The 24,588-nt window shown below is 32.9% G+C and overlaps 1 pseudogene; it reads right to left on the reverse strand.

The window, feature by feature from the left end:
* Positions 1-307: 307 nt before the first annotated feature.
* The window catches only part of LOC123655775, a 29,165-nt pseudogene continuing 4,884 nt past the window's right edge, over positions 308-24,588 (reverse strand).

Genomic DNA, 24,588 nt, shown 5'->3' on the forward strand with positions numbered 1-24,588 from the left:
CTTTGTATTACTTGTATGTATCCCCTCGCTACCCCCTGCTCTATTAGTGCTTTCCAGATGCTTGAATGCGAAACGGTATCAAAGGCTTTTTTGTAGTCGATGTAGGCGATATACAGAGCTCGTTGTTTTTCTTGGTATTTTTCTATCACTAATTCCAGAGTGTGAATATGGTCTACAGTCGAAAAACTCTTCCTAAATCCCGCTTGTTCTATGGCTTGTTCTGCTTCCAATGTGATACTTATTCTTTGGTTTATTAGAGAGGAGAATAGTTTGTATACACATGGCAGCAAGCTTATCGGTCTGTAGTTCACAACATCACGTGGGTCGCCCTTTTTATAAATAAGTATGATATCCGACTGTGACCACTGAGTCGGTGTACTAGAATTTTCCAAAATGCGATTGAACAATTGAGTGAGCGGTAGGGTCAGAAGGAGGTGAGCTGATTTTATAGACTCGTTAGTAATGTTGTCAGAACCAGGGCTCTTATTTATTTTAAGTCTATCTATTGCTTGTATAACTTCTGTTTCGGAGAAATGCATACAATTTAATGGCATATAATTTATTGGTAGTTTGTCTGACTGAAAGTTAATGCTATCGTCGATATTTTCGTAACCTTGAACGCTGTACAGTTTTTTGTAGAAGTCTGTTGCAATTGTTATAATGTCATTACGATTATTTAGGGTTTTTCCTTTGATCTCTAATCCGTCAATCCATCTCTTGTTTGTCCTCAACTCATTGTATGCCTTTTTTGAACTTCCTGACTGTGTTAAATTTTTCTCTATAATTTTCGATCTGTAGTTTGTATAATCGCTTCTAATACGCTTGCCTACTAACTTGTATAATGCCGAGAGTTCGTTTTTCATTGACCTAGATTTGTTCTTAGTTCTTTGCAATATTTGTCTCCTCTTCAAGAGTGCCAGAGTATGGTCCGATAGAATTTTATGTCTTGTATTTTTATTTGATAAACGAGCGGCTTGAAGGCTTTCTGTGATGGCCCTTATTATTTTATCATATTGGGTCTGGACTGAGATATAACCCTGAAAATTCAATAGGTCTGGTAGGTGAGCTGAGATGCACTCTTTGTATCTATCTAATTCGTCTTCGCTCTTCAGTGTGGCGTTTTGGGTATTTTTAAATCCAGTTCGATTCTTTTTTGTGTCTAACAGAGTTATTGTTGCTCTAACTGGTCTGTGGTCTGAGGAAAAGTTCAGATTCAGAACTTCCATGTTTTGTACCATACGAGGTTTGTTGGACATGATGAAGTCGATTTCGTTTTTGTACTCACCATTAGGTGAACGCCAGGTCCATCTACGGTTTGGTTTTTTCTTAAAATATGTATTTAAAATTGCAATTTTATTTTCGAGTGCAAAGTCGATAAGTTTTTGTCCCCTTGGGTTCCGTATACCATAGCCGTTTGGTTTCATTATAAGGTATTCATCTGCTCTAGGATGGCCTATTTTGGCATTAAGATCGCCCATAACTATATATGTACTATGGGCAAGGTCTAGTGCTTTATACAGGTTTGCATAAAATATTTCTATTTCTTTTTCCGTTGCTGCTTCTGTGGGTGCGTAGACTTGTATAAATGAGATTTTTTTACTTTGTATATTACAGTTTAGCAATGCAACTCTATCAGAAATTCCTATGAAACTTTCAATAAATTTCTTCAGGTGTAAGTTTATTAAAAAGCCGACTCCATATTGTCCTTGAGTAAGTCCTGAATGGCAGAGTATATAATTATCATATTCTTCAATTTTTGTGCCCAGACGACGTGTTTCTGATAATCCGATTATATCATAATTTATATTTTTCAATGCCTCTGACAGTTCCAGAAGTCGTTCGTAAGTAGACAAGGTTCTGACATTGTATGTTATAATGTATAGTTTGTTTGCTGCTTTATTAATAAGTTCTTCTGATTTTGAATTTTGTAGATTTACATTTATTGTTTTCCTTGGAGGGTTAAGGTCATAATCTCCCACGGTGACCAGCCGGGTTGGGAGATATTTATAGTTATTCGTTTGTGCAAGTTCTTTTATACAGTATGTTCGGGAGGGGGGCCTTAATTGTTATAGGTTATTATCTCTGTTATCGGCATCCTGCTCTGGTGTTGTGTTACTGGTATTTTTATTAATTAGGAAATTTAACATGCTTGGTTTCAGGACTCCTTCTGAGACACTGTGCGATCTTCTTAGTGAAGCAGATGTTTTAATAGTTCTGTCTTTTACAGCGGGATATACTTAGCTCAAAATCTGGAGGAGCCCAGCTGGGGAAGAATCAACCTTTCAGAAGATCACAGCTAAATAATACTGCTTTTAAGTAGTGTCGCGTTTCTGTGATAAGTAAGGGGGCTAGAGGGTCGCGGGTTGTGTCGGAAACGCGCTTACGATGCTTCTGGTGTTGCAAACGTTCCGTAGGCGGAAGGCGGTATCCGCCTACCTACAGGCGGGCCCTTACGCTTGTGTTACATTTGTAGTAGTAAAAATATATTTTTTTTTTTTTTATAAATATGTTGAATGGGTACAGTAACTCAAAGAAGAATTTAATAATAATAAATTATATAGGTATGTATATATTTTTAAATATAGGTAAATATAATTGTATAGGTTACCGAATATTTAGCAATGTGATTGTCTTGGAAACTAATTAACCTTTAATTTAGGTTATTTCTTACGAAATCGTTGTTTGCCTGATGCGGAATTCTTGTAAAATTGCTGTTTGGTTGATGCGGATGTCTGTACTTCTGCCTATATATCAGTATATACTCAAAATAATGTCCTTTTCTCACCTTTCCTCACATGCCGTCTCTCACTCAACCATAGACTGTAACATACAATAATGTTTCAATTATCTTTATTTTCACAAACTAAAGTATTACTCTGTAGCTATCACAGAATTTTTCAGATTTGAATTTAGAAATAAACACTGATAAGGCCATTTAAAATATTCAACACGTAATGTACGGGCGCAAAGGCGGCTCGTTAGAAAATAATAAATTAAACGTTTGAAGCAGCCAGTCCGCAAATGTCGAGATAAATATCAGAACAATTTAGTCACGTTACCTTTGTACAATTTACTGACGATGCTTAAAAGAAAAGCACTATCATAAAAAATTCAATTACCTAATTTTTGTCATACGTAGTAAATATACAAGAAAGAAAAAAAAGAAAAAAAAAAAAAACAATAAATGATTTTTTTCAAATAGCACTTCTGTTCTTGACTTTCTAATTCAGTTCCAAGTTGTACGTTCTGATGTACGTAAGTGGTTTACGCCGAGCGTCTGCGTCATCTGTTGTACGTAGCTTTGCTTGCGTCAAAGCACCAATTAAGTGCTTGAGATCACAACTAAGCTCCGAGCCGACCTAAGTCGTTCAGACGTACTGTTTGACCAAGTCACACAATCTTAAAGACTTACTGAGTTCCTGTCGAGTAGGTACTCTGTTCTGTTGTATTATTAACTAGCTTATAACTATGGTTCTGCTTGACATTTGATTTTTGGAATAGTTTTTAGTTGCTTAAATATAAACTAACTAAAAAAATAAAAATAGTACAGTTAAACATATTTAATATATGTATTAACAGTAAATAAATTAATGCAATAAAATACTTAAGATGTTGGTAATATATCCTCGTTGTGTGGTCAAATTTAACAGTGTACCGGGAAAGTTCACCAGCGTAAGACTCTTGAGACAATATTTAAAAGTGAATGAGCTTCTAGCACATACGACCCTATTATCGGTCCCATATATACTCGATCTTTTTCAATCAATGCAAAAATAATTTCTTCCTGATGACTTCAAATTGAGATTTATTTAATAATTTTTTTAGTATTATCTTACAGCAAAGCTTTAAAACACCTAAATATAAACGTATATCACAGCTGTGAATTACTATGGAAATTGTGGAAATAGTTTTTAATAAATCTATCATTTCAGCCTAATACAGTCCATACCTAATACAGTAATTGTTGGACTAAGGCCTCCACAAGTTCGCGCCAAAAATGGTGTGAACTCATGGGTTTTGCCCATAGTCACCACGCTCGCTGGGCAGGCGGGTTGATGACTGCAGGGCTGGCTTTGTCGCACCGAAGATGCTGCTGCCCGTCTTCGGCCTGTGTACTTCAAAGCCAGCAGTTTGATGGTTATCCCGCCATCAGTCGGCTTTTTAAGTTCCAAGGTGGTAGTGGAACTGTATTATCTCTTAGTCGACTCTTACGACACCCACAGGACGAGAAGGTGTGGCTAGATTCTTACTGCCGTAATCACACAGCATAACAAATCTATAAAAAAAATATTCTTCCTTAATACTGTTAGTATTTTAAAAACAATGTTCGTCATAACTTTGTACAAATGGGAATATACAAATATACGTAACAATTTTTATACATACAGATACATAAAATTCGTGGTAGCAGTTTAATGGCAAGGTCGCATGAGAATTTTACCTTTTACCTGCTCTCGGCACTTATTCTTTGCCGGAGATTCTGCAATAAATCTCTCCATGAGAAAAGTATACCCTTTTGTTTTGTTTTTATAAATATATTTGTGTTATAACGAAAACGAGGGATGAAAAAGTTTCCTGATTGATGTTACAAAAGATGCTGACGTAATTTATCGAAATAAAAAGTCAGAATCACTTGTTTCATACAAGTCTCAATTTTGATAAAAACAATGAACAACGTCTTCGGTGCGACAAAGCCAGTACTGCGGTCACCAACCTGCCTGTCCAGCGTGGTGACTATGGGCAAAACACATGAGTTCACATTATTTTTGGCGTAAACTTGTGGAGGCCTATGTCCAGCAGTGGACTGTTTAGGCTGTAATGATGATGAATGAACAAAAATAATATTGTTACTAATTATTACTGCAATTTAACGAAAACTTCAGATCAATGTGTCTTTGTATTAATTTATCTAGATTCACGGATTTAACCCTAAATAAATATAATTATGTTTGCTCGCAAACGAAAAAAAAAACTGACTTCAATTACATCGACAAGTAATACAACGTAAGTAGCCAAAAAAATAGTCAAGTAAATACGCGTTAACAAATATTACTCAATAGTATTAGATCTCAATAAAGTTTATATTGGAATACATACAAATAATTGGAATACAAGAAAAGTATTAGCTTTCGAATCAAACAAAAATCATTAAAATCGGTATACTCAACGAAAAGTTACACGGTATAAGACAACGTGGGTCGACGAAAAATTACTCAAGTAAATACGCATTATTAGATATAACTCAAAAAATACTCGTTAGATCCGTAGACCATATGACACGCAACACCTTCCGATTGAAACAAAATTCGAAATCGGTCCACCCAGTCAAAAGTTGTAAGGTAACTATATAAAAAAATACAATCGAATTGAGAACCTCCTCCTTTTTGAAATCGGTTAAAATAGCGTTAACGAGATGTATCTTTTATTTTTTATTTGAATACGCTTTGTATACGAGATTTTATAAAATGTATGTTAATAGCTAGAATTGAAAAACCACACTTAACTGAGGTAAAGAGTGAAGAGGAGAGAGGTGAGAGTACATCAGGAAATATCCTGCCCATAGTCTGGGAGCAGTCTAACTGTGGAAGGACCTAAACTTTACAGAACATCACAGCTAAATAATACAGCTCTTAAACAGTGTTGTGTTCCTGTGGTGAGTGGTGACCAGAGCCCCTGGGGTCAGGGATACGGTCGGCAATGTATTTGCTTCTGGTGTTGCAGGTAATTAGCTACGGTAATCGCTTACCATCGGGTGAGTCATACGCCTGTAGGCCGACATTGTATAAATAGATACAACGGCTTTAATTACTTGTACAATCATTACAGCCTATACAGTCCACTGCTGGACATAGGCCTCCACAAGTTTACGCCAAAAATAACATGAACTCATGTGTTTTGCCCATAGTCACCACGCTGGGCAGGCGGGTTGGTGACCGCAGTACTGGCTTTGTCGCACCGAAGACGCTGCTGCCCGTCTTCGGCCTGTGTATTTCAAAGCCAGCAGTTGGATGGTTATCCCGCCATCGGTCGGCTTTTTAAGCTCCAAGGTAGTAGTGGAATTGTGTTATCCCTTAGTCGCCTCTTACGACACCCACGGGAAGAGAGGGGGTGGCTAAATTCTTTAGTGCCGTAGCCACACAGCACAATTAATTGTACGACTAGTGTTAATCCAAGAAGAAGAGTCAAATCTAAGTAAGTAGGTAACTACATTTTCAATCTAATTTTAAGAACGTGTATGCATAAAAATAGTATCAATTTTTTTTAATTATAAGCAACATTTAATGGTCGCTAATGCATGATAAATTATAGATTTTTTTTTAAATGGTCAATATCTTTACAAGAAATATAGACAAATATAGTTACATTGGTAAAAAGTTAATTGAGTATCACACTTTAACCTATTGCAGTCTACTGATGAACATAGGTCTGCCCAAGTTCACGCCAAACATCCTGGTTTTCCGCTATCCTCATCCAGTCACCACCGGCAATCTAACGTAAATTGTCCATCCAGCGAGCTAGAGGTCCGTCGTCCTAAATTGAATTTCAAGAACTAAGTTAATGATTTAATTCGGATGCAGCTTTAAATATTTGATTGCATTTGAAATAACGCTATTACTGTCATTTGCAGGTAGTAGTGCAGTTGAACGTACCCTATAATAATAAACTATAATGTTTGTATATTAAGGCATACGCTTTTAGTAAAGATTGTAGTTTAAATTTTTAAATTCAATATAATTTGCCTATTTTACTGTTATTAGGGAAACAAACAGTTTAGAATTCGTTAAAAGTTTGCAATTAATATCAATTTTTTGTTTTGATTCAAACGTCGAAAATAATATAACTTCTTCTAACTTTCAAAAAAGAAAACATCTATTTTCATCGACAAGTAAATAAAATGTGACGTCAAATATGCAAAAACTTCTTGTTACATGACAGTTAAATGGACATATTGGATGGAATTAACAAGCTTAGTACACCCAGTAAAAAGTTGTGAGCTGACACACATAAAAATAAGGAAAACCTGATTTTTTTTTAAAGTTGGTTAACAACAATACACAACAATACTTTGTGTAACCGTAATAAGCCGTAACTTACGCTACGGTAATAACGATCTCAGAGACAATACAGCTGTTAGAATATACTTGGAATAACATTTTAATTCTCCTTTGTTGGAACTCTGTTTTGCAGTCTGTGACCTAACCTTCATTATTATTAGAATAATTATTAATTTAAACTTGTGCCAATATAGCAGACACAATTTCGTCAGGTAGAAAGAAGAAGACACAAACGAAATAAATCGTAACGTTTGACGTTATAGCTTCAATAGAACTAAAAAACCATAGAGTAATTGAGTATTCTATGATTTTTAGTCTGTGAATCTTAACCTTTAAGTATGGACGTCATTTTTTCTTAACACTACTCTGGACGTGTAGTCTCACAGGGTTCTGTATACACAAAAATTTTTTTTGGAGAATTTGATATAAGATCGCTTTAAAACTAATTACATATTAAAGTTATGTAGTTTAGCAATTAAATAACGTGCTTATATAATCAAATTTTATTTAAAAAATTATAGAAATATTAAAAATCCAAAATTATGGCTCTTTTCAATCGAAATCTACTTAGGTTACATTTTTAGGTAATAAAAGCAGCCAAACTTATTCCTATAACAAAATAAGTCTTTTTTTCTCAAAATATAATGTATATCAAACCAAAAACACAAAAGAACTACTTCATATAACAAATATAAAAAATTTTGACAACAGTCAAATAACGTAAATTTATTGGCAGTCAGTGCACAAAGGTCTAGAACATTGGAGACACACAGGTTTGTTGCACCCAATACAAACATGGATAATCATCCTATGTTTTTTCGTGGCACAGATTTTATATGCTCTTCTGGCTTCTTGACTGGTTTCTTGATCCTAGACATCTTCTGTAACCATATAAATACCTAAAACTAGAGTCATGGTCAACCTCAGCTCTATTGGCAGTCGTGTATTTATAAAACGTCTTTGCACAAGCACATGTACTAATTTTTTAAATCTCTTTCCGCAGCTTTTGTTTGGTGCATCTTATATAAGATGTACGCATTCATGGTACTCAAGTCTAGGACACGATATAGCAACACCATAGACTATCTCTATAACTACAAGATTCTTCTCCTATGTCTTGGTCTTGGTCCTGGTCATCATCACTGTCACTTTCATGATTTTGTATCAGTTTGGACTCCAATATAAAAAAAAATCTTCAGTACTCTCTTCATTGTCAGACTGATCCGAAGCTAATAACAACTAACTCACTTCACCACAAAAGTGGATCTCCTGCACAAATTTTTTTCTCACAGGGTCCTGAACAGAACTCGTAGATGGTCGTTTTGATTTAAAACTACCGGCTTTATTGTTTTTTGATATTCTGTACTTCAAAATCTGATACAAACGTAATCGCTCTTGTAAAATATATCATAGGGCAAAAATGGACGTGTAGCCTGACAGGCTCCGGTCAATATTTCGATGGTCATAACTTAGGTGATATTCATTGGAAGACGCAAACTCCTCTCTCGTTGGTAGTTTTAGAACTAAAACAAAAGCTACTGAGCCGCTCAACCGCTGGGAGTTAGGGCAAATAGGTGAAACTAGGAAAACGAAAACTTCGAGTAGCCTGTGAGACTCCACGTCCATACTTAAAGGTTAAATATGCAAAAGTATTTAACACAAAAAACACAAAGTTTTAATTTGGAACGTGTAAAAATCCTATTTCAGTGGTCAATATAAAAAAAAAACTGATTAATTTTATCTGAGTACGTTTTTATTTCACTACATAGTATAAAACAAAGTCGTTTTCTCTGTCCCTATGTCCCTATGTATGCTTAAATCTTTAAAACTACACAACGGATTTTGATGCGGTTTTTTTTAATAGATAGAGTGATTAAAGAGGAAGGTTTATATATAATACATGCGTAATATAGTAGAGGAATACTGGTAGTTTTTGCAACCATGCGAAGCTGGGGCGGGTTGCTAGTATAAAAATATATATGTACGAACAAAACAAATTTCTTACTTCGTTGACTTCCGCGTGACTGGCACACAGATAAAAGTTTTACATTTATAAACACACATTCACACAAACACACCTAAACACAAATACTAACACAAGCTTCCTTCACACGTTGACATTATGGCGCGCAGAGATCTATTTATTTAACTATATCAAGTTTCATGGATTCGTACTTGTTACCTTATTATATTATTATGAAATAATTAAAGTACACTAATGTAAAGGTCAGAGAGAATTGACAACAAATAAGAGAATTATGTAAATTACTGGTGGGAACGTTATAGAATCTACATATATTACGTTTGATTAAAGTCCATTGAGGCTGTCTTGATTCATATGAGTAAACTTTTTCGTTCTGTTGCTACGACTCATATTACGATGGCTCAAGGTGAATTAGAGTTTGATCGGTTCTTTTTGGATACGGATCTGAATTGAATCAGCTTCTAAATGTTCCACTGTTCGCCAAAAGCCTTTATTTTTCTAATACGAATCAGCCTCTGCAACAGCCTCTTCTCCTTACATGAGAAAGGTTATAGCTGAATATACAACACTGTTCCACTACGGATTGGCTTACAATTTCTCTACCTTTCATAAGCAATGATCACTATATTTGACTATGATAACAGCAGAAGTTTCTCATCGTCTCCGAGAGAAGGGAAACCGGATACTCAGACCAGAATAAAATAATTATAACAGATACCAGCGACTGAACGTTTGGCTGACTGTAGAGTGTTACAAGACTTTTGTACCTGGTTAAAATTTAATTTTGGCAAAAATAATTTAAATAATTTTGTTTGTTTGCAAACGATGACGACTCCAATTACATTGACAAGTAATACAATGTAGATAGGCGAAAAAACAGTCAAGTAAATACGCGTTATCAAAGATGACTCAAAAAGTACTTATCAGATCTAAAATATATTTAAATGGGACCACATAACACAAAAAAAATATCGAAATCAGACCACTCAGCTTAATGTTCTGAGGTAACATAAACAAAAATAAGGTACATTCGGACTGAGAAAATCTTCCTTTTTTGAAGTCGGTTACAATATATATTAATTAAGCTATATGGTACATCTTTTACCCGCGACTTCACTCGCATCGATTTTTTTTTAAATAAAAAGTATTCTATGTTACTCTACTTCCAAGAATATGTGTACAAAGTTTCATGATGATCGGTTAAGTAGTTTTCGCGTGAAAGCGTAACAAACAAACTTACATTCACATTTATAATATTAGTAGGAATTATTGATGTGGTACACCTAATTTAAAAAGTACCCATATTCCTTTATTATTCCTTTTATACCCTATTATTTTATTTCTTACAGGAAAAACTTTAGCTTCACCCAAGTTCAATTTAAAAACTTGCGTTACCTTATAAAACTTGTAGGCTGTTGTTATTATGTGAATATATGGTATAGAACTATACAATATGTGGTGTAGAATGGTTTACCCTTTACACGCTGATAGGAAAATAAATTAGGAAAAAATTGTATTTTTAACCTCTAATCCCCATAAAGGTATTTATTTTCCTCTTCAAGTGTCTCTTCGAGTATTGAAGGTTTGGAGTCTGTCAGTATAGTTTTTGCTTCTAAGTAGGACAGATAGACGGCATTCGTGATTATAGGTTCTGATGATTTATTTTGGAACTGTTGACGTTTTAGCGAATTAGCTATTTAACGGTTGAATTAATGATAAGATCTTCACTATTTCCACCGACTCTTTATTAAAGAATAGTAATAAAAATATATAATATATAATATAATTCTATAATAACTAATGAAAAAATGTAGAAAAAATATATTTTTAAAATGTATTTTAGATAATAATAATAAACAATTATTGTTTATTGAATGTTTGAATTCTGCTACTATCTTTGTGGTGGTTTCCAAACATTGTCACGACGCACTAAACTAGCTTATAGAATCACCGAAAAGGAGCATGTAAAATAGCTAAATTATTTATCTTAAAATCCGGATACATGCTATATATGCTGAATAAACACTTTGTTGGAATTTCCTGCAACTTGTGCCGAGCATATTTAAGAGAAAATTAAATATGTGTTTTCTGAAAACGTGCTTTCCCTTCTGGTCTTCGTAAGGCCTATACTTTCTATTAGTTATGATCACACAAGAATATATTGTAATACTAGCTGACCTGACGAACTTCGTATCACCTTATTTTTTCCTGAAATATAATAATAACATAATATATCAAAATAAAATATAGCCTATCTTTTAAGTTGGATCGAACTGCACATGGTGTGCGAATTTTATTATAATCGGTTAAGTGGTTTAGGAGTCCATTGCGGACAAACATTGTGACACGAGATTTATATATATTAAGATAAACATTAAAGATAATAAACACAAATATATATAAATAATCTAAAGAGTTTTGAGATAAGGAGATTCTCGCTAATTTTTCTAAGAAGAACTTACTTTACTTTAAGCATAGATCAAGTAAAAAAAGGTAGATAACGCACCTAGAACAGAAAACTGAAGCCACTTTTTTAAAGATGTGTGAGTGAGTGAAGTGTTGACACGTTTTAAAAAAAGTCCCTAAAATTTTTATTAAACAATTAATTTAATATAGGTAAAATGGGTATGTGAAAATAAAAACCTGTTTATAGTTTTAAATAAATTTACTAAAAAAAAACAAAAAATCGGTAGAATAATAAAAAAATATATTCGTAAGATAATCGTATATATGGACACTTCCTATCCCCTCTGTTTATCTGTTTTCAGTTTGCAGTCGGTTTTTTTTAACTATTTTTCTTAAACCTAGAATCCTTTATGTTGTATAAGTTTTTTAAATTTTTGTCGCTTAGAATTCAGAGTCATCGTCATTGTTGTATTTTACTAATATGATGTAGTCTTATGTTCAAATATTTTTCAATCACTAATCGTATTAAATTGACTTTATGCGCATGGCCAGCATAATCGTGGTCATTTTCTCAGTCTTACAGCCGCTACCCATTCACCTCTTATTAAAATATTCGTTGGAAACCTAAAACCATGAAATTTGATAGTAAAATATGGGTACCTAGTTTACTCAAAAATTGTAAAAAGTTAAAACATAAAACAAACGAGTTAATAATTCATAAATATATTTTGATTTTTTTTATTTTCAATTTATGTAACACAAAATAACACGAGAAAAAAAAAACAATAACTATATCTACTTTTTACTTAATTATTTTTCTGATTGCGTACAATTTACTTACCCACATTTTGGGGTATTGATAAAAAGAACTACTGGCAACACTCCCGTGGTACGTCATTTCGTGACATTGAAATTATAAGTTCCGAATAACCTCAATATTATTTTGGAATAACAATAAATTTAAAGTTTTATATGTACTTACGTGTGAAACGATATTCCTTCAGATTTTTTGTTTACTTTGGTATTGTTTTTGCACCATTTAATCACACAAGACGGCATTTTATAAGCAAAGTTACTGTATGAAGCCTCGTGACATACTAACGAAAATGAGCGTAGTTTGATGCATATGTGTGCGTGAGCGCGTGTATTTACTTGAAGGAGCCGAGTTTTGTGGCTTCACTAACAACAAAGGCCGTGCATTATCTACTTTTTTTTACTATATCTATGACTTTAAGTTACTTAACAGGAAAAACTTTAATAACAATTAAAAGGTTTTTTAAAAGCCTGCCCGAATTATTTTGGATTTGAACTAATTATTTATTCATTACAATTTTAGTAGTCAGAGGAACGTGGTGTGAAGAATCACGTCCGCCATCGAAAAGTGAGGATCCTCCGGCCAGACGGGTGTTGTGTCTGGCGGGCTAACGCCCCGACGGTTGTTGTCGGGATCTTGTATATATACTTAATGACTTTGAAAACTCTGATAGCGCGATGTAGCATACGTCAGTTTTTCTCTAATTACGTAGTTTCATAGTCGTTCGTATTTCGCGTGATAGATGTCGCCACACAATTAATCAACCGCGATAGAATCCGAAAAATTTGTTTTATTATAATGGGTGAAATTCGTGTAAACATTAGATGAAAATTATAATTCTATGTTGAAAAATTCTGTCAGCAATAAAACGACACGAGACCTCCAATAATAACTTTCATAATAAACTTTAATATAATTCATTGTAATGAGTTTACATTCCATGTGCTTGTAATCTCATGAGTAAGAGTGAAATATTTAATCAATTTTAAAGATATTTATTTTGGACAAATACGTGAGTCGCTTATCAAAATGACATATACACTTAGACGTGGAGCAGCCCGACTGTGGTAGTGCCTCGACCTTACAGAAGATCACAGCTAAATAATACTGCTTTCAAGCAGTGTTGTGTTTCTGTTGGTGAGTAAGGTGACCAGAGTTTGGGCTTGAGCTTGGAATTGGGGATAGGGCCGGCAACGCCTTTGCAATGCTCCTGGTGTTACAAACGTCTATAAGCTATGGTAATCGCTTACCATCAGGTGAGGTTGTTTGCCGACCTAGTTGTACAATATATATATATATATATATATATATATATAAGCTTCTTCTTTAGGAAATTTCGATAAAATTTAAACAGCACCAGCTTTTGAATAAAAAAAGAATCATCAAAATCGGTACACCCAATAAAAGGTTATGAGGTGACACATAAAAATACAGTCGAATTGAGAACCTCCTCCTGTTTTTCAATATTTTCAATGCAAAAAATAAAAAAGTAAAAATAAATATAAAAATAAAAAAAGCTATAACGACTTTAGTTATCCATGAAATTACTAGAATAAATAATAAAGAAACTTATACATTGCAGCGATAGCCATACGTCAACTAATTCTATTAGCAAATACGAAAACGCTAACACTATCGAGTAATCGTATAAAAGCTCATTACCGATGACATATATTAAAGCCCCATCATTACCACAGTCATTTATCAAATTGTTATGTCGGTGGAACGGGTTCTTTTTGTTGATGAAAAATAGCTCTAATAATTAGAACATTAGAGTCCAATAATGTGTGCAATAATTACGAAGTTTTCATTGAAGTGTGTATTAATACAAATAAATGATATGTATTTGTGATTTGTTTTCTGTATTAATCTCGAAATATTATGGAATTAATGTTTCGTTTAACAGTTGTTCCAACAACTGAGAAACGAATTTTTTGAATAATTGATTTACGAACTAAATAGTAATAAGAAAAAAAAAACAGAGCTATTTCGTATTTCTATTTGAAAAAAAAATATTTACGACAAAAAATTAAATTAAATTACATTCTTTTATGACTTTACAAAGCTTTGAACTCCATTATTATTGTATTAGATAGAACAAAAATGAAGTAAATTTTTAGAGATGAAATTTAAATCTCGAGAAATTTGAATATGAAAACTAATATCTTTTTTTTAGACTTGGCTGAAAATTGTTTTTTTACGAAATGAAATAAAAATATTTAATTTTCCATAAGGTAAATACTTAAAGAAAAATATAAAAAGGCACTTGTTTTTTATGATAAACTATAAGAGATTAATGTAAGATGATAGCAATTAATTGCAATTAATTAATTATTTATTATACCATATTATACCACAATTTTATTGTATTCAGTTAATGGTTACTTACGTAAATTTAAATTGAAAACTGTAGTTTAATTAAAAGGATTCATTATGAAATTTAAAATATAAATAACTAAATGTTATTATATTATTAAAATAACGAATGTATTGATGTGTGAAGAGTCGACTGAGGTATATGTGTATACACACTAAGTATACACACTTTTTTGCATGCTTTTTGTTCCGGGGATTGTGGGTTCTATTCTGGATGTAATATATACTCGTATTTATTTACATATATAGTATTTATATGTATATATATCGAAAAAAAATGCAGCTATACCAGTCTGCTGTTACCACATAACACAAGAACTAAGTTGCTTACCTTAGGAACAGACGACCGTGTGTTTGTGTAGATATTGATGTTTATTTATTGACTGATTGATACGTGATATGTGTGATAATATGTTCAAAACACGTTTCAGTACAGATAAGATGTTAAATGAGGAAGAAGGCAAAAGATTTTCATTCATGTTTAAAAAACATTTGTAACTATTGAAGGTTAAAAGTTAAATAAGGGAGTTGTGGGGAATCGAAATATCAGTCGATGAAACAAAAAAAAAAGGTTTTTAATTTTGAGCAATACTGGTATTTCAATTGTGTTCATATATTTGTGATTTATTTTACATATTTTTTATACAACTAGGTCAACCAAACAAGCGTACAGCTCACCCGATGCTAAGCGATTACCGTAGCTTACATACGCCTGCAGCACCAGAAGCATCGCAAGCGTGTTGCCGACCCTAACCCGAATCCCTCCAGGAGATCTGTCCTCACAAGGTGACCTTACCACAGGAACACAACACTGCTGGAAAGCAGTAGACCCCAGTCGGACTGCTCCATATTTTGAGTAAAAATATTGGGTTTGTAATAGCAATCTCGTTTAATTGTTATCATTGAGACCATTGACACAATTACTAAATAGTTTTTGATTTTCCATTCTATATCATATAAGTAAAATCATTTGTTTTTTTTTTGGTATCATTGAAAGCCATTTAATAAAGTGAATGAATAATATAACATTTTTCATTGATTTGACACGATTGTAAAACAGTAAACTCCGAACTAGTAGGTACCTTGGTTTTTAAATAGAATGTTACAAATACTAGCTGTAATGCTTTGTATGTGTGACTAAAAATTTCATGAAATCTACATAGATATATATTATATATTTAAAAATATATACTTTTGAGAAGAAAGACGCATCCGTTGTTATTAACCACAGCCAAAGGGCCACTTTTAAAAGAAATATCCTTACCATAATAAAGTTGAAATCTGATCGAAATGATTCTCGAAACGAATGCAATACAAAATTCATGTTTTCATTCGTAGCCCTTGTTCGTATTTCAATGTAATATTCACTTTCAGTTACGGAAAGAATGTGTTTTCAATATTATATCGTGAGTTATTTGTATATACAAGGGGTCGCCCAGAATTCGACCATAATTAAATATTTTAATTAAATAAAACGAAAAAATATATGAAAATAAAGAACCTTTTTTGAATTTTTAATTTGACTACAGACTTTGACAATCAACAAAACCATATAATATGCGTGTGTGTGTGTCAAATACATGGTAGTGTGTGTATAACGGTTTTTTTATTGATTTAATGTATTTTTATGCATAATTTCAAAAAATAAATTAGCATTCTGCACTCCTTCTGTATATAAACTATAAGTATGCGAAATTTCATATTCCTCTGTCCGGGCAATTTTCATAAAAAGGGGTACAAAGTTTTTGCTTCACGTATTATATATAGATTCTTTATTTTTTATCAAAATAATTACATTTTCGATAAAGATGACAACATGCTTGTAACCGGTTTCCAAAAAAGGAGGTTCTCAATTCGACTGTATTTTTTTCATGTATGTTACCTCAGAACTTTTTACTGGGTAGACCGATTTCAATGATTCTCTTTTAAATCGAAAGGCGTGCTTATCGTGTGATTCCATTTCGACATTTGACAGGTACTTTTCGAGCTATATTTAATAATGCGTATTTACTTGATTATGTTTTCGTTGACCTACGTTGTATTATACCTCATAACTTTTTACTGGGTGTACCGATTTTAGTGATTCTTGTTTAAATCGAAAGCTGATGTTTATCTTATGGTCTCATTTAAATTTGTTCGAGTTCTGTTTAAAACAAACAAAAAAAAAAAAACGAACAGCAACTGAAATTTCCACCAATAAATAATAAGTAATTACACTACCTTCTTTTTTCCTAATACTCCTTTTTTTAAATAAGTTAATCTTAATTCTGATCTTTAGACTTAAAAACTTTATATACATACTAGGTGACCCCGCAAACGTCGTTTTGTTATGTTAGCTTCCTTATCCCCCCCTTTATAACTTAGGGGTATGAAAAATAGATGTTGGCCGATTCTCAGACCTATCCGATATGCACAAAAAATTTCATAAAAATCGGTGCAGCCGTTTCGGAGGAGTATGTTAACTAACATTGTGACACGAGAATTTTATATATAAGATATGTAGAGGGAGTTACGTAAATATTAAAAATAAGACTACAACTTAGTAGCGTAGTAATTTTATTAAAATAACTAAAATGAAAACAGGTGAAATGGCAAGGAACAGGTATTTGTTATGATAAAATGAACGTGTACCAACAATAGTTCTGTTATGTCTTGCTACCAAGTTCCCACACAAATCTCCGCTCAAACTCTTGAACGCTTAAACAATATTGTTCGCTCGCCCATATTTTATAACCTCAAGACGACATTTATTTCATAAATAAAAGAAATTATTATCTACTGACTTTAACATTGTATAAAGTTTGTTTGTAATTTATATGTCAGTATAAATCCTTTTAAACGAAAGGATGTGATGTTAATAATAATAATAATAATAATAAAAACTCTTTATTGTACACCAAGAGTGAGCAAATTTACAAAAATAAAAACAGGAGATAAGTACAAAAGGCGGCCTTATCGCAAATGAGCGATCTCTTCCAGGCAACCTTTGGGCAGAGGAAATGTTATATATGTAGATGGTTTAGGTGTACAGTTTTAGCTAATTTATTATTATATTTATACAAATAAATAATTTAAAAATAAAAAAATAAAAATAAAACATATGTATGTACTTTTGGTTTCGGAGCGTTTGTCGTAATTATAACTACGTACATATGATGTTGTTCAACTTTAAACCTTCGTGTGCTAATTCTTTTGTTGACCTTTCTAGTTTATTTTCAGGCTTAATCATAGGAGATGGATCTAAATTCAAACTACTTCCTTTTTTAAATTTGAGTCACTTGATAACTTTTTATTGCGTGTATTGATTTCAATAATTCTTTTGTTCGAAATTGGTGTTATATGGTCCGATTTCAAAATGTAAGACAGATGAATAATTATTCATAGTTCTAGTTATTAGCTCTACCCCGCGGTTTCGCTCGCGTAATTTTGAGAAAAGAAATAGTCTATAACATTCCTCGGTAAATGGATTATCCGATAAAATAATTGTGTTTACAGGCAAACGAAAAAAAAACCGACTTCAACTATATCAACAAGTAATACAACGTAGGTAGACGAAAAATTAGTCAAGTAAATACGCATTATCGAAGATTACTCCAAAATTGGTATCAGATTTCGATGAAATTTAAATGTGACCACATGATAAACATCGACTTTCGATGAAATTAAATATTATCAAAATCGGTACACCCAGTAAAAAGCTATGCAGATTTTCGAGTTTCCCTTGATTTCTCTGAGATAATATTATCAAATCCTTGTTTCCTTATCATGGTACCACACCAGGAATATTTCTTTTCCAACAAAAAAAGAATTATCAAAATCGGTGCATAAACGACGAAGTTATCCCCGAACATACATAAAAAATATATATACGGTCGCATTGAGTAACGCTCTCCTTTTTTGAAGTCGGTTAAAAAGAATATTTTTCACTCAACATTTCAACAGCTTTAAAATTTTCGAGCACGATTTCAGACTAACAATGGGCCTTCTTGAATCGATTTGAGATATCATTATTTTCTTAAGTGCATATTCTTGATTTTAATTCGAATTATTTTATCAGGCTTTGAATTTGTTCTATTATTGAAATTAAATCTAATAAGGCAATATTTCAAGTGTCCTTAAAGTTTTGCTACATTTTTGTATAGATTTTAATAGCCAATTTCAAATCAATTTTAACTGAATCCTATAACGCTGTCTTATATATATTGTTGGATCATTTATAACCGAATTATAATCATAGTAAAATGAATTTATTGCTACACTAGCGACCCGCCCCGGCTTCGTACGGGTGCAATGCTGATACTAAATATACTACAGAATGTCTTTATTTATAGTGTGAAGCTAGCTTATAGCATGGTTATTAACACAATAACAACAACATTCAAATATGCGTCGTAAGAAATAAAGGTTCACTGCTCGTTCCCTGTAGGTGATAGCGTGATAATATGTAGCCTATATGTTGACCCGATTTCTTAATAATATTCATGCCAAATTTGAAGTAAATCCATGCAGTATTTATTGAGTTTATCCCGGAAATACATACAGACAAACAGAAAAACAGACAAACAGACAAAAATTCTAAAAACTATATTTTTGGCTTTGGTATCGATTGTAGATCACACTCCAAGTATTCTTTAAAAAAAATATTCAATGTACAGTTTTGACTTTCCTACCATTTTATTATATGTAAATAGATAATACAGGTTAAAGTAACACGTTTAAGAAACATGCCTATATATAAATCAATGTTGACAGTAATATGAATGGGCAATAGGAAGTGGCTCAGCTTAAGCTAATACAGGACCAAAGACCCCACAACCATACAACGCTTTTCAGTCACTCAGTGAGGTAAATTAATCATAATCGATTAAAATCCACAAAACAGTATTTTTAGATGAATAAACCCGATAGAAAAATTTCGTTTCCGAAAGTAATTTAGTCAAAATTAAGAACATAATTGGTTGTAATTACTGTAATACATAAAATTGTATTCACTTTTCTTGGATGGAGATTGCTTACTGTTGCTCATTAACGTTGTATCAAGTGGAATAATTAGTCAAGTTGTATATCAAGCAATATCCTGTTTTTGATAATATATAATATTTATCCAGACTGGTGTTTTTGTAAGTTTTGATAGGTAGGAAGATAATAATAGAAATTTACAATCCGAATCGGTGGTAGCTTCATTTTTATTTATTTATTTGTTTATTTACTTGGAGAACGGTACAAAAATCATTATAAGAATAACAGTGTAGCATAAAACAGAAAAATGGATACAAATCGTCTCCTTTATGTCTCACTAAGAACATAAGGATAAGGCTATACAGCAAGGATAGTAAAGATGATTAGTTATTACTATTAATAGTTTACAACTGATGAAAACACCAAGGCAATTAATTGATCTAAACAAATAATGTGCTGTGTGGCTACGGCACTAAAGAATTTAGCCACCCCCTCTCTTCCCTTGGGTGTCGTAAAAGGCGACTAAGGGATAACAAGGTTCCACAACCATCTTGGAACTTAAGAAGCCGACCGATGGCGGGATAACCATCCAACTGCTGGCTTTGAAATACACAGGCCGAAGACGGGCAGCAGCGTCTTAGGTGCGACAAAGCCATTACTGCGGTCACCAACCCGCCTGCCCAGCGTGGTGACTATGGGCAAAACACATGAGTTCACGTTATTTTTGGCGTAAACTTGTGGAGGCCTATGTCCAGCAGTGGACTGGACTAGGCTGTAATGATGATGATGAAACAAATTAATAATTCCTAACTTTAGTTTTAAAAAGGTGCCGGGAACATGAAAACATATCTATTTCATTAAATAAACTATTGTTTACTATATATTTAACAATAATTAAAAGTAATATAATTTTACTTCCGATAGCTTGTAATGTCTAAGCAGTTTAATGATTAGCTAAGTTCTCGAACCACCTATAGTTTAGTTTTGTTTTACTCTCAAACTCTTAATTAATACACTCTTTAGTTGTTAATTGTAATAACTTCTCAATGGATTTTAGTTTTTAATTGTATTTCTAATTTGTTATGTATAGCTATAATAAGTTTATAGTTATTCTGAATAAATAAAAATAAATTAAATAAAATTAATTAACACTAATATACATACATACATATAATCACGCCTCTTTCCCGTAGGGATAGGCAGAGACCACTTCTTTCCACTCGCTACGATCCTTACATACTTCTTTCGCTTCGTCCACTTTAATTATTCCCTTCATACATGCTCTTTGGTTTAGGGTACTCTTGACCTGGCCTTTTTTCAAGACGTCCCTTATTTGGTCTCGGAACGTCCGCCTAGGTCTACCCCTTCCAACCCTTCCATTCACACACGCCTTATACACTTTTTTTGTCAATCGTTCTTCACTCATTCTCTCGACATGGCCAAACCATCTGAGCATACCTTTCTAAATTTTCGTCACTACATCTTCTTTCAGACCACAACGTTTTCTTATCTCACTATTTCTTATCCTGTCACTCAGTTTAACTCCTATCATACTTCTTAACGCTCTCATCTCAACTGAATTTATTCATATCTATGATTTTAATTTGTAAAATGACAAAAATACTTTTGAATCGTACTTGCATATGAATTTTTTTGATTTTGAGAAAAACAATGTTACGTTTATCTTGCTCATAAATTCCTTCTTTGTTTTGCAGTTTATATACCAACTGAATTGTAATAAAGATTTCAATTTTTTTATTGAATGTAAATCGGCGTCACTATTATCGCAAAAATCTCCTTCGTTTGTGAGTTCGATCATTAAAATACCGTGACAAGAAGTTACCAATTTCATACTTTCCAATATTCCATAAAGCCTATCTTAATTGGACGAATTGTAACGAGACTTTTTAGAGAATTAGAGTTTGCAGAAACGAAAATTCTTAATCTTTGACCAATCGTTATGAAAAGTAAGATCTCAAAGCCGCGATTGATCAACGCAGATATCAGTTAAACGGTTGTCACTAGCAGCCGACCAAACTTCGCTAAAGTTTAATTATATTGAAGCAATTTTAATGAACTTCGCTCATTCTTTAAGTAAATAGCTTCACGAATTTTAGATTCTCTGTAGAAGTTTAAGAAATAATTTTGATTGAAATTTTCGTAAGTAGTAAAATAATATTAGAATTTTGCTTGAGCTATTTTAAATTATGGCTTTTGGTCGCTTCAGCGTGTAATATCTCACTACTGGGTATAGGCTTCTTTCCCCATGTAGGAGAAGGATCAGAGCTTAGTCCACCACGCTGCTCCAATGCGGGTTGGCGGATATATTCCCTACTATGAGTAACGATCGCTATCAGATGTACATGATAACAACCGGGACCGACGGCTTAATGTGGTTTCCGAGGCACGGTGGGGACACCCGCTAGGACTGCGCAAACACCCGGACCACAGCAAACACCTGTATGGCCAATACAAATGTTTGTCATGTACGGGGATCGAACCCGCATCCGCCAGCGCAACAGTTACAATCCATGGCTGTGACCGCTGCGCCAACGCGGCGTCACAGCCATGGCTTTTGGTAATTTTCTGTAATCGATCACACAGGTGTGGATCAGGTCAAAAGATAGAAGAGAGAGCTGGTTGAAGAAATTTCTTTTGTAATATGATTTGAGAGATAACTCATGAAAATCTACTTCAGTAGGTTAGCAAAAGCTAGGCTAAGAAACAAAATCTTGTCAAATTCTAAATTTATTACCTCCGTTATTATTTATATTATATTATTATGCTCGAGATCGTCACTTGCAAAAATATTTTTGCCATTACCGCCAATTCTTGTATATCAAAGCGAGAATTTTTAAGTGAGTATTTTTTATTGTGGCACGTGCGCCGCAGAATATTGTATCATTCATGTTTCTTAAGTGTTTGTATGTGGCGTATTCGTACACTGTACAAAGAGATGTTCATTTTAATTTACAAAAAAGACATTACCTGCTATTTTATTACTGTTCATTTTGGGATGGAAATTAGACTGAACAAAATGTAAATGTGCTTGAGACTGTTATATAAATCTTTTTGGAACTGTTATCCCTTGACAACTGTACACTTCGTTCTTGTTAACAAAATATATCCGCCATTTTGTCAAATATTGATTGAAAACTTTGATAAAAGAATCGACGTCTGCTGTCGTGGTCGATAATTATCAGATATCATTTTTCATTCACAATTACAAAACATTACTATTTTTAATACAATCAAAATTTAAATCATTGTCATCTTAATATATTGTTTAATTTTTATTTACAAAACTCTTGTTGAAAATGTACAAACATGGGCATCCGAGTTAAGTAAGGTCCAAAAAATGTATAAAATTATGTTTCATAGAACTGTATTCTGGTTTTGTTTAAACTGATAAATAGCTGAAATAATTTATTAAAATAAACTTCTATTTAATAATATAACGTAACAATTTCTCAACCGTTGTACATACTTTAAAAGGATATTGTCTCAGCCAAGTTCCGCAGTAATATTTCGCTGGAGCTAGCTGACACGTCACACTTCGTGCTCGTTTGTCACCGACTGTACGTGGACGAATGATTTTAACGAGAATATTATTTGCATGTTCACTGCGGGAATGTAATTACTTATGAATATTGCTTTGTAGTGACATCTCTGCCAATACTTGACTGAAAACCCATTGGCACAGTTTATAGTGGTCCTGTTTTCTGCTCCGAGGGTTGTGGGTTCGATTCCCGCCTGAGATGTTACTAATTTTGTACTAAAACACAGCTTGTTTATTATTTTTTAAAGTAACTGCAAAGTTTCTTAACGATACGAAAGTGTTTTCGAAGCCAATTTGAATAAAATTATTTTGTATTGATTTAATTTTGTTAATTCCACAAATAATACATTTAATACAACATATAATTTATTATACAACATATACTTATTAATTTAACTCCCCTTTTAGTATGAAAAGTAATGATCTTTCATATTTTCCTATACGTTCCCATTGGGATGAAACCTTTTATATAAATGATTCCGAATATCATTATATTTGATATTTATTTATAAGATCACCAACATACTGTACACTGGTGCTACATAAAATATTATAATCAACAAAGATATAACTAAGTGCCAGCACAATTACAGATGACGACAACATGCAAATGAATAATAGTAAAATTAAGACCGCGTAAGTTACAGTGACAAAGATATTCTATTTACATAAGGAGAACAATGTGAAAAAAGAACAGTATAGAATAGAACCAGTAGTCGCAATAGTTTTCATCATCATCATAATTACAGCCTATACAGTCCACTGCTGGACATAGGCCTCCATAAGCTTACGCCAAAAATAACGTGAACTCATGTGTTTTGCCCATAGTCAACCACGCTGGTAGTTATAGAATAGTTTTTGGAACAGAATAATAATTCACGATTACTCAAATGATAGTGACATGAGTGATAGATCATGACTTACTAGTCATCTCTTTAGAGACGAAATGATCTAGTGAATAGAACCACATTTCAGCTGTTTAAAAATTTATCTTCTATTCGGCGGCGAAAGAAAACATCGTGCAAAAAGTTGACTTAAAAAAATTTTAAGTATGGAAATCAATGAACAGTTAAGATAAAAAAGGGGGGATAAAAAGGGGAAAAGATCAATGAGTGTATGTGAAGTACGGTGCAATAGTAGGTACAGTATGGTACGATACGCTGCAGTGCAGCATAGCACACATGCCTGCTTCCATTACTATGTGTTGTGGCGTGATATTTCAAGTTATGAACCTAGAAAACGTAGATTTCTAATACTGAAAAAGTTCGTTACATCGGGTTCTTCAGTTCCATATTTTCAGAAAAAATTCAAAAATTCTTTTTTTATACCTCTGATTTTTATGACTAGAAGTTATTCTAAAAATAAATTAACGATTAAGTACTTTATGTAGTTTATGATTAAAATTAAATTACATTCGCTTCAGCCTGTAATATCC

The sequence above is a fragment of the Melitaea cinxia genome, chromosome 8 (assembly GCF_905220565.1).
Source record: "Melitaea cinxia chromosome 8, ilMelCinx1.1, whole genome shotgun sequence".
NCBI lineage: Eukaryota > Metazoa > Arthropoda > Insecta > Lepidoptera > Nymphalidae > Melitaea > Melitaea cinxia.